Genomic DNA, 13003 nt, shown 5'->3' on the forward strand with positions numbered 1-13003 from the left:
GGTCAGGAAGATCCCCTGGAGAAGGGAATGGCAACCCACTCCAGTATTCTTGCCTGGAGAAGGCCATGGACAGAGGAGCCTGGGAGGCTACAGCCCTTGGGATCACAAAGAATCAGACAAGACTGAACAACTGAGCATGCACGCATACTGTATAGAAAGCCCTGTGTAGACATCAAGGAGCACCAAAATGATAAGGAAAAAGATATTCATTCTCAGGTCCTTTAAACCTAATGGGGCTGACTAACATACACAAGTAGTTTTGACTTAAAATAGGAAGTACTTGAGTAGAGACTTTAGCCAAGTACTGTGAGAGAAGAGACAGTTTAGTTTTGACTGGGGAGCTTTACAAAAGCTTTTGAGGGAAGATGGATTCTGCTTTTTGAATAGTAGTCGGGTAATTCACAAGAAAAAGGGTTTAAGGATATATACTATCTTATATTTATATTGATTCACGGCCTGAAGAATTCTTACAGAGGTTTTTTGTTTTATCAATGTGATTGTTATTGTTATTGTCCACTTTACAAATGAAATATATAAAACTCTAAGAAGTCTATATGACTTTCTTAAATTCATAGTTGTTACAAGTGGTCAGGGGTAGCACAGTTGGGGAAAAAAATGCTTCCAAAATCCAATCTGATGATGGTTTTAAGTATAATCCACTCTTATAATGTTATGGTTGGCAGAGACCTAGAAATGTCAGTCTCACCAAATGTGATTTTGCGTATAGGAACAGAATGTTTCTTTGATTCTAAATTACCCCAGCAATGATTCTAAAAATTATTTGCCACAGCGAATATAGATGGTCTACAAAAGTGTTTCCAAGCCTTCCTCTTCATAAGAATGACCTAGAAAGATATTTTAAGAATGCACATCCCAGCCCCTTTCACTACTAAACATCCCTATCTGTGTTATCAGAAAAACTGGGACTTGGGCTGACAGATCAGTATTTTTTAATTGTTTCTCAGCTCATTAGAATTATCAGCTAAAAATGGAACATGGTTCAAAAGAGGAAAATGAGAAATGTAATTATTTTTCCCAATTTTCCACATTTTTCCTAATGTAAAATTTTGTATTAGATCACCAATATATATAACTAAAGTAATTTTTGAATGGAACAGGGGACACCGATGTGAAACTGAAGAAGACAATGCTATATGATTAAAAATTGGATATATCTGATTACCTCGTCATTTCAGCTAAGAATGAACACACATTTCTCCAAAGATTTCTACTGAAAAACCTTTTCAAGTTCAGAGCTTCTTCACTGAGTTATCTCTGTGCATGTGTACTCAGTTGCTTTGGTCATGTCTGAATCTTTGTGACCCTATGGACTGTAGCCCACCAGTCTCCTCTGCCCACAGGATTTTGCAGGTAAGAATACTGGAGTGGGTAGCCATGCCCTTCTACACGGAATCTTCCTGACCCAGGAATCGAACTTGTGTCTCCTGCATTGCAGGTGTATTTACTTCCTGAGCCACCTGGGAAGCTCAAGTTATCTCTAGGTATACCCAGTGTAGTTACTGTTCTAATTCTTAAAAAATCTTATTATTTGTGTACATATGACTTCTTTTACTTAAGAAGAAAATATGAGGTTTATATGCTGCTTATTTTTAAAAGTAAAATATCTTTGTTATGAGTAGCTTGAGTACTTGGCTTACTTCCAAATACTATAGGCATTCCCAGGTGACTCAGTGGTAAAGAATCTGCCTGCCAAGTAGGAGACTTGAGTTCAGTCCTTGGGTCAGGAAGATCACCTGGAGAGGAAATGTCGACCCACTTCAGTATTCTTGCCTGGAAAATTCCATGGACAGAAGAACATGGAGAGCTACAGTGCAAGAGGTAGGAAAGAGTCAGATACAACTAAGCAACTAAACCACCACCACCACCATCAAATACTATGGAACCTGTTATCAGAAGAACCATTGAGATCATTTGGATAAGAAGACTACAGAATAAATGATTCTAGAATAAACAATTCTGAGGTGGTGGTTTGTTCGCTAAGTCATGTCTGACTCTTGTGACCCCATGGACTGTAGCCTGCCAGGCTCCTCTGTCTATGGGATCCTCCAGGCAAGAATAGTAGGGTGGGTTGCCATTTCCTACTCCAGGGGATCTTCTCGACCCAGGGATCAAAACTGGGTCTCCTGCATTGCAGGCAGATTCTTTATCTATGAGGGAAGCTTCAGCAATATGTGAACCATGAACTTCTAGATGTTCAAGCTGGTTTTAGAATAGGCAGAGGAACCAGAGATCAAATTGCCAACATCCACTGGATCATAGAAAAAGCAAGAGTGTTCCAGAAAAACATCTATTTCTGCTTTATTGACTATGCCAAAGCCTTTGACTGTGTGGATCACAATAAACTGTGGAAAATTCTGAAAGAGAAGGCCAGACCACCTCACCTGCCTCTTGAGAAACCTATATGCAGGTCAGGAAGCAGCAGTTAGAACTGGACATGGAACAACAGACTGGTTTCAAATAGGAAAAGGAGTACATCAAGGCTGTATATTGTCACCCTGCTTATTTAACTTATATGCAGAGTACATCATGAGAAACGCTGGGCTGAAAGAAGCACAAACTGGAATCAAGATTGCCGGGAGAAATATCAATAACCTCAGATATGCAGATGACACCACCCTTATGGCAGAAAGTGAAGAGGAACTAAAAAGCCTCTTGATGAAAGTGAAAGAGGAGAGTGAAAAAGTTGGCTTAAAGCTCAACATTCAGAAAATGAAGATCATGGCATCTGGTCCCATCACTTCATGGGAAATAGATGGGGAAACAGTGGCAGACTTTATTTTTTGGGGCTCCAAAATCACTGCAGAGGGTGATTGCAGCCATGAAATTAAAAGATGCTTACTCCTTGGAAGGAAAGTTATGACCAACCTAGATAGCATATTAAAAAGCAGAGACATTACTTTGCCAACAAAGGTTCATCTAGTCAAGGCTATGGTTTTTCCAATGGTCATGTATGGATGTGAGAGTTGGACTGTGAAGAAAGCTGAGAGTGGAAGAATTGATGCTTTTGAACTGTGGTGTTGGAGAAGACTCTTGAGAGTCCCTTGGACTGCAAGGAGATCCAACCAGTCCATTCTAAAGGAGATCAGTCCTGGGTGTTCTTGGGAAGGAATGATGCTAAAGCTGAAACTCCAGTACTTTGGCGACCTCATGCAAAGAGTTGACTCATTAGAAAAGACTCTAATGCTGGGAGGGATTATAAGCAGGAGGAGAAGGGGACAACAGAGGATGAGATGGCCGGATGGCATCACTGACTTGATGGACGTGAGTCTGAGTGAACTCCGGGAGTTGGTGATGGACAGGGAGCCCTGGCGTGCTGTGATTCATGGGGTCGCAAAGAGTCGTACACGACTGAGTGGCTGAACTGAACTGAACTGAACTGAACAGAATAGGTTATGAGAGACAGTAGTAAATAACTTAACAATAACCACAATTCCTTCTGCCTTAAAATGTATCAGGCTTGAAGTCAGTCCTGAGTTGAACACTTCCTCTGCCAAACCTAATCTTCCCATATGTTTTGTTAGGTGCTTCAAATGAGAAAATGTAGACTGCATGACTTCACAAACTGTAATGTATGATTCAAATATGATGATGAGATGGTGATGATGATGATGATTTAAAAGACAGTCATTTAATCAAATCCCATCTTTGTCACTAATCTTTGTGATTTTGACAAATTATTTTACATTTTGAAACCTTGAGTTTATCATCCATATTAAACTTAAGGTAACCTTTTTTTTTTTTTTAAGAATTATTAATGAACAGATGTACAAAAATAAGTCCTCATAGTGCTTGGGTCACCACAAGTTACTCAAACAAGCATTCAATCATGTCTTTTCTTTCTGCTTCCTTAATTCTCAAATGTACCTTTATTAAGTATCACTTTGGGTATGATATTTTTGGGCTGGTGCACAATCCCTTGCTAGTGGTAAAGAATCTGCTTGCAATGCAGGGGACGTAAGAGATGAGGGCTCGATCCCTGGATGAGGAAGATCCCCTGGAGAAGGAAATGGCAACGCACTCCAGTATTCTTGGGAATCCCATGGACAAAGGAGCCTGGCAGGCTACAGTTCATGGGGTTTTGAAGAGTCAGCCATCACTGAAGTGACTGAGCATGCGTGCACAGTCCATTAGATTATTCTCCTTATTTACTGTTATGAATTGAATTCTGCCCCCCTGCCCCCACAATAGTACATTGAGCACCAGAACCTCAAAATAAGACTTTCCTTGGAGACAGGATCTTTATAGAGGTAATTATTTTAATTTAAAGGTCCTAAGTGGGACACTCTAAACCAATATGTCTGTTGCCCTTATAAGATGAGGAAATTTGGATGCAAATACAGAGGGGAGATGTTGTGAAGATACAGATAGATCTGTAGTCCAGAGTGAGAGGCCTAGAATAGATTTTCCCTTCATAGTCCTCAAGAGAAACCAATCCTGCAGTCACCTGTCACCTTAATCTCAGTCTTCCCTTCTAGAACCATGGAAGGTAAATTTCTGTTGTTAAGCCATACAGTCTATGGCACTTTGTGTTGACAGCTTTGGCAAACAAATACACTAATATACCGGTACATTTAAGTAAAATGTTGGCAATTTAAGTTTTGTAAGTCCTAGCCTGGAGACCATCACAGGCTCTGTACTCAGCCCCTCCTTTACCCCTGTGATGCCGCAGACTGACAGACAAGGTCATTAGGGTTCATAGAACAGGAGAAAAGTGCAGAAGAACTGTCAGTGCCTGGGACAGAGGATGTGCTGTGAACACGAATGAAGGCAGTCTCTGGCTCACAGAGCTGCTCCAGGGAGCCGGGTCTGTTGGATGCACCTGGGTATAAAGAAGCTTAATACTCAGCTGAGGGCAATCATTCTGCTTTACTCCCTGTCACAGTGATTAGTCAAAGGGAGGGGGCCACCAACCAAGCTGACAGGACATTTTTAACTTGGTGCCGGATGCAAAGAAAGTCTTTACTTATCTGATTGTGAAGTTGTGAGAATTTGGCATGAGTCAGAATCTCCAGGTGACCTTTCCACACAGATAGGCCAGTCTCAATTAGCAGAGAAGCTACAATGAGACACGCTATAGCATATACATCACTGGTTTCAGTCTTCCACACAGTAGGCTCTAATCCTACCCTTCTTGGTTGGTTACTTTAACCAAGACATTCTTCATGTTGACCAAATAAGCCTTTTAAGAAAATTTTTAACCAAGTAAGTCTTGACTGATGCAGGATATAAACAAAATTTTTGAAAAAAAGAGCAGTACAATAACATATGTTGCATATATATATATGATATAAAATATAATTTTTCCCCCGAAAGGAGATGATATTTTCTTCTGTGAGTGAATGGGTAGTTGACATTTACTTTTTGCTTTTTCATCTATTATTAAATTCAGATAAATAATATACATTTGTTGTAAAACTAATTCCAACAGGAACTCTTTAAAGTAAAATATGCTGCTGCTTTCCTCATACCTTCTCTTTTCCTAGAAGAAGCAGATTACCCATTTGTGTGTGACCTGTAAGAAATTATAAATATACATTTATATTTGTATTTATTATTTTAAACACATAAAACTATATGTTAATTATAAAATTTACATACCATAATATTCCCCACAAAAATGGGACATTTGGGAATCATACTGTATCATACTGTAAGTAGATTGCTTTCAGCTACAAGTAATAAAACACACAATTTAAAATGCTTTTGGCATTGAGTAAAGTTTGCTGGTTCACATAAGAAAAGTCTAGATGTGGCATTTTCCAGTCATCTGTGAGCAGCACAATGATGCCTATAACATGGAACTATCTTAAGCCTATTTTGATATCTCCCCTCATAGCCACAAGATGATTAAAGCAGTTCCTAGTTTCACAAACAGACATCACAGTATATAGCAAGGAATAGAAAGGCATTTCTTTTCATTTGTCTCTTTTTACTAATGAGGACAGTCTTTTCTGGAAGCCAACAAGCAGACTCGTCTCCCCACTCATTACTAAGGGAAATGTCCCCTGTTGAATGATGTCAGCCATGTCCCTCCTCCTCTCACCCTGGACTCAAGGGAACATCTTATGTAAACATGGAATCCTAACTAAACTCTGCTAGCAAGAGAGACTGAAGGGTGTGAGGGTGGAACCTGGTCTATGCATAAGAGATATACATATGAGGTACACAGCCCTGAACTTTTGAACTCAACATTAGATAATATTTATATAATACAGCTATCTCATCATTTCAAATGAAAATATCGTATTTATTTTATGCACTTAAAAAATCAAGGTTAAATTCCCATATAATAAAATTACCTATTTATAATGAATAATTCAGTGGCAATTAGTACATCAGTATATCACAGTGTTGTGCAACCACCAAAAATGTAACTAGTTCCAGAATATTTTATGTACTTTGCGTGTGTGCTAAGTCACTTCAGTCATGTCCAACTCTTTGAGACCCTGTGGACTGTGGCCTGCCATGCTCCTCTGTCCATTGGATTCTCCAAGCAAGAATACTGGAGTGGGTTGGCATGCCCTCCTCCAGGGGATCTTCCTGACCCAGGGATTGAACCCACATCTCTTATGTCTCCTGCATTGGCAGGCGAGTTCTTTAGTACTTGTGCCACCTGGGAAGCTCTTTATGTGCTTAATGATGGCTTAATTTCCTAAATGAAAACTCATTGATTAATTTTGTAGCTAGAAAAAATAAACTAAGCTAGTATTGAAAAGGAAACTGCTGCTCCCTTTTCTTCTCAGAAAGCTTTCTGTATTTAGGAAGACCATGAGCACAATTAAAAGCCTTTCTCTCAGAAAATTTAACTGTTTTGTCAGGAACTTGTTTTGGTATATTTCTGTCATTACATGATCATTGCATTCCAGTTCTCTATCCTAACTTAAAAAAAATTTACAAATATGTTTTATTCTTCAGTCTGATTGGGTTTCATATAATTCTAGTTGAAGATTGTTAGAATTTAAATGCTAAACACCAAGAAAATAACTCTTTAATTATAAAGTTGGTAGACATAATTTCTTATTTTTCTTTCAGTTAGCCAAATGCAATTTGGTAGAAGGATAGAGGGCCAGGTAGAAAGAACATACTGCATATCATACTTAAAAAGGCAACTAGATATAATTCATGTGGTTATTTAGGTTGACTATGCTTTCAGAATTTGATCATTATCATTTAATATCATATTGGGATGTTTTCAAATCTGCTGTGCCAGGCACGGATTATTCTCTTTGAACTTGATGTATGTCAAAGGAACTTTGTAGTTAAATATATACTTGGGATTTCATGGCTAAAGTATGTCTGCTAGAAAAAAAAAAGTTTTCAGAGACAAGTCATTTTCCTTTTAGAGTTTAGAAACAATAGTCTATTACTACCATGAATTTTTATCTCTCTGTCTTATTACTATTTTTTAAAATTTTATAACACTTCTATTTAGATTTTTGCCTTGCATACATTGAAATCACATCATGGAACCTGAGAAATTAATTGACTCAATATCTCTGAAACTTACTATTTAAATGTGTAGGGAAATTCATTTTGGAAAAGATGAAACTTAAATTATTGAAAGCCTACAGTAAAGCAATTCCAAGTTAGGGAATACTTTCTTATAACAACTTGTCAATGAGGGATGCCTGTATTTCAATACTACTGTGGTTTATTACAAGATGGGGCACATGACTAAAATTATTCAGGAATTGAGAGAAATCAAATGTGGAAGTAACTAAAGTTCTAATTCATTGGAAAAGATTCAAAGTAAGGAAAAGAAATCAGTGAGACCGTGTTTCTATCACAGTGTTAAAAGAATGCTGAAGCCTGTTCTGAGCACATCTTTGAGTCAAATTGACAAACATATCCTAGGACAGGAAGAACTCTGAGGTACACTGCTGAAAGAGTGTAAACATTGATGCTAAGCATGCTGTGCCATGCCGTGCTTAGTCTCTGTCATGTCCAGCTCTTGGTGACCCCATGGACTGGAGCCTGTTAGGCTCCTCTATCCATGGGATTCTCCAGGCAAGAATACTGGAGTAGGCTGCCATGCCTTCCTCCAGTGGATGTTAAGCATATCTGGTCTTAATTCTTGCTCTGATATTTACAAGGTATGTAAGCATGAACAAAGTATGCTAATTCTCTGACTGCATTTTGCCACCTGATGAAGCGATTTTATACTATGACCTTTCTCCTTCTAGAGAATATTACATAAGATATTTGTACATAAAGCTAAGTAAATTACTCAGGGAAGTGCCAGCCTAAAAGTAGGTACTCTAAATTCTAGCTATTTTATTATTTTTACCTGTACAGGCTTCTGGCAGATTCATTTAGATGTTATTGCTAAAAATACACACACACACACACACACATGCACATATTAGCTTTTGAAATAAAATACATTTTGGAAACATAATCAGGACCTATGACTCTCAGTGTATTTTCTACTCTGACATACCTAAGGGATAGATAGCAGATTACTATGGTAGTGATTTCCAAAGTCTCTAGGATACCTGTGTGTTTGTGTGTGTGCACGTGTGCGATCCCCACATGACCCCGACATCCCTACTTTCTCCATCTTCTTGCAATTAATCACCACCTCCAAGCACAAAAGTAGGGCATTTCAATTTTACACTAATTGACATTACGCAGAATATATTTCATGGTTCAAGTTTTAAATGGTGAAGACGGCATCATTTCAAATTCAATTAATCTTTGCAATGGAAGTTTTACAGAAGGAATCTTGAAGATTCATTATCATTACCAAAATAACATCTATTATTTAGGTTGACATCTATAAGATAACACTGATGTTGACTGATAATCCTAATCTCTCAAAGTAACACCTCATTTGTTTTCCTATTACCCTTTTTGAGGAGCAGGCAGTCTGTGCCTTCTAATTATTGGTTGAAGGGATTTATACATGGATGCTGTGATGTTTTCTCTCTCTAATGGCTGGTTTTGCTATGTTGTGTTTTTGTTTTGAGCATATGGCAAACATGAGGGAGTCAAAGAGGCAAATTTATTGAGGAAAAACTGAGGAAAAGATTTTTTAAAAAGAACTCGTTTTTGTTTTTTTCTCTCTTCTCTCATTCCTGCTGTCAGTCTATCACAGTCAATGTGTCACGGCGGTGTGGGTTACACTAACAGAAGTAGCATTTAAGGTACTTCTTTTTGCTCCAGCTGACCCTCAGTGAGTCAGTTTTAAAGATTATTTCCTAAGAATTTGGGAGGACTTTCAAATTCAGCAAATGTATGAATTTGACAACTTTTGCTCAACTTGACTTAAAAAGTTCTGAGAGGTGGAAAGAAATTGCTGTTAAAACTACCCATGAAGTTCTTGATAGCAACCTAAAGACTGCCACAATTAAGGCTCCAACAATCTTTAAAAGCTTGTTTAACAATCTTTTCATTTTCTTAATATTTCCACAATTATTAGTATTCTAACTGCTATATGTCAGGAAAAACTATAGACAAAATACAGCTCTTTGTACAGGAAAATACATTACCCAGGGATCAGCTATTTATAGGAAGAGTTTTTGAGTAAAATATCTCAAAGGTGTGACATTATTGCCCACTTTCATATTTTTGTTTCTTATGCGATATGTTTGGACCAGATTTGGGCATCAACAAAAACTTATTGTGGGATAACTACATGATGGAAGCATTTTTAAGAAACATTCTCTACTTCTAATGTACATTTTATTCTTTTGTATTGTTTATGTGTTGCTAAGAAATGTTTTAAGGCACACCCATTGAAAATTTTCCTAGATAGAACAAAATAGTCCAATTGACACTAAAACTTTGTTTGAATATTTTTATAAAGCAATAAGTTTCTACAGTCAGTATAACTTAGTTCAAATTATAGAATAAGGTTGGCATTATTTCATTTAAAAAGATCCATTGCCTAGAAGAATGTGACAAAGTAGCTCAATGTCTAATCCTGACATTTAGGAATGGTGAAATTGCAGTAGGGATTGCAGAAGGCTAGATTCAAAAAGGACCTCATGTATATTCTTGTCCAACAATTTATAGATCAAGAAACCTTTATAGGGAAATGAAATGACTTGCCCACTTCAGAAAAAGAAGCTCAAGATCAGATCCAGATAATATTTATTGCAGCAATATTAAACCCCAAGAACTGCACTTATACTGCATTTGGAATTTGACAGCAATTTTGTGAAGTTGATATTCTTATCCTTGTTTTGCAGATAAGGGAGACTTGAAAACCTTAAGGTGGTTTCTTGTATATCTGCTAGTTAACATGTGGTTAATTAAGCTTGAACCTAATTATCCCTTTGGTATACAAAATGGAAAGTCAATAAACTTTTTTGAGTGAATGAATGAATAAATTAATGGATTGAAAAGAATGCCTTCAATGTATCGCTGTCCCACAACACACCATTGGAGTTCCAGTACATAATTATTTGTTCTAGTTTATCTTATTTGCAAAAGCTTAATTGACTTGTATAACCTTAGCTTAATGCTTTCCACAAAGATTAATGCAATTATAATGGCACATGTCTTTGCTGATAAAGACAATGACCTAAAATTATTCCTTATTAAATATATATGTGCAAATTCCAAACCCATCAAAAAAATGATGCCTTGGCCTAATTAACTTTGATTTATGATCTAACTAGGAAATGACTGTGAATGGGCAGATATTTAAGTTAAGTTCTTCCACATTGTCCTGAAATGGAAATGAGTATGTATTTAATTTGCTCTCAAATGTGGATTCTCTTCAGTTGTAAAAATTAGAATTGGGACATAAATCTAATTATGGGCATAACTCAAGCCATTTAAAAGAATTTGTGACTTAAAACACTGGTAGACAAACTCACACATATTTCTAACATTATTTTAAAAGTTTGACTAATTTCTAACATGATACAGGTAATTTCTGGATATAATATGAATTGTAGCTATTTTTATAATCAAATTACTTTAGCTATCTTAATGATGTTGAGAACATTGCCTGTTCTACCTAGTAATTACATTTCTATACCTATAAAAACATTTCAATCTGTTTGTAGGTGTATATCGGAGAAGGTGATGGTACCCCTTACTCTTGCCTGGAAAATCCCATGGATGGAGGAGCCTGGTGGGCTGCAGTCCCTGGGGTCGCAAAGAGTCGGACACGACTGAGCAACTTCACTTTCACTTTTCACTTTCATGCATTGGAGAAGGAAATGGCAACCCACTCCAGTGTTCTTGCCTGGAGAATCCCAGGGACTGGGGAGCCTGGTGGGCTGCCGTCTATGGGGTCGCATAGAGTCGGACACGACTGAAGTGACTTAGCGATTTAGCAGCAGCAGTAGGTGTATATGTAGTAGTCAAAATCGGTAACAATTACTTTTCATTACCTTATTGAGTAGGCCTAAAAAACTACTAGACCTTTCTGGTAGCTAATATTTTTAAATAGGAGAAATGGTAGCAGAAAGCAAAGAGGTAGTATAATATACCTACAAAGAGCATAAATAGCCATCAAGTGACAAATCTTTGATGTCATTGAAATGTACTATTTTTGTTTGTTCATTTTTTTGAGGCTAGCTTGTGCTTTTTTCATAACACAAGTTAAATCTTTTAAAATATTGTCTAGAATATTTTCAAAAATAAGACCACACTTTTTTCTTGCATTAGCTTATTAAATTTTATAGGGTATAAATCAAGAGAGTAGCTTGTACAGACCTGATTACATAGCAGTGAGTTCTAATAAAGTTCCATTGTTATAACACAAGAATATGAATGTTTATAGTGGAAGCAAATATTCTTGGTTTTAATTCAAACATTACTAATAAGTATGTGTAGCTTTCTTTCTCTCTCTCAACCTGCTTTTCTATCTATAAAATGAGAGTATAGGTAATGTTTATATTGCAGAGTTACTTAAGAAACAAAAATTAAACTAACAGTTACTTAACATTTACTGTATGCTTAGCAGACACTTTTCACATATATCATCATTCTTTGTATCATTATATGCAGTAAGAATTATAATCCATATCATTTTCAAGATAAAATATAACTTTCCTGTGTTTATATGATTCAATATGAGAATTAAGACAACCTCCTTGATTCAAATTTAGGGTAACCTGTTTTAAAAGTCCATTAAACTGAAATGTTAACATTGCATGAAAAAATACCTAGTGCATAGTTAGCACTCACCTGTAGTTGAGCATAAGTGGGTGCAGGAGTTTTCTTACAACCACTGCAAATTTTACTCTTTTAAAAATCCCTTATTTTTACTTTAGCTTAAACTCAAGAGTGAAACCTAGGAGGTAAATTCTGTGTGTACATGTGTATGTATGTGTGTGAGGTTTTTTTTTTTTCTTTCAGTTTGTGACCTATACTTGATTCAAGTAAAAGTAATGAACAGTTTTCTCTGGTCACAGAATGACTTAACTTCAATTTGATGCTCAAGCAACTAGCCAATAGGGGGCAGGAGAACATCACTACTAACTCTAGTTGGTGCTTGTCCAGTAACAATTCTTATCTAACATTCCTAAGACTTAAAATATCATTGCGGCTGGCCTTAGTATTTACATTTGCTGTACTAGAAGTATTGCTCAAATTTAGTGTATTAATAAAGTGCTGTAACTCTTAGTAATGTTAATGAATCAAGCATTTTGATTAGCAAGGCATGTTCAGGGGAAAAAGTTAAGATTGTGTATTCAAATGAAAGTCATTAAAATGAACACAGCGCTGAAAATGAAAATGTGACGTACATAAATGTTCCTATTATCGCAAGATAACAGAATGCTATTCAGGCAATTTTCCTGTAACTGAGCAGACCACTCGTTAATTGTCTTTCCCTTCCTTCTCACACTTCCCACTCGAAAGACTTTTGTCTCTGCTATTGTAATAGAAAAAGTTTAAAGGGCAGAGTCTGAAAAAGTTTGAGAATGACTCAGAATAAATTACCACTCAGAGATAGCTAATGCTATATCACTTGTTTTTATTAATATAGTTTCAAATAGAAAATTATCTGTCTGGTAATTTT

The sequence above is a fragment of the Bubalus kerabau genome, chromosome 2 (assembly GCF_029407905.1).
Source record: "Bubalus kerabau isolate K-KA32 ecotype Philippines breed swamp buffalo chromosome 2, PCC_UOA_SB_1v2, whole genome shotgun sequence".
NCBI classification, from domain to species: Eukaryota; Metazoa; Chordata; class Mammalia; order Artiodactyla; family Bovidae; genus Bubalus; species Bubalus kerabau.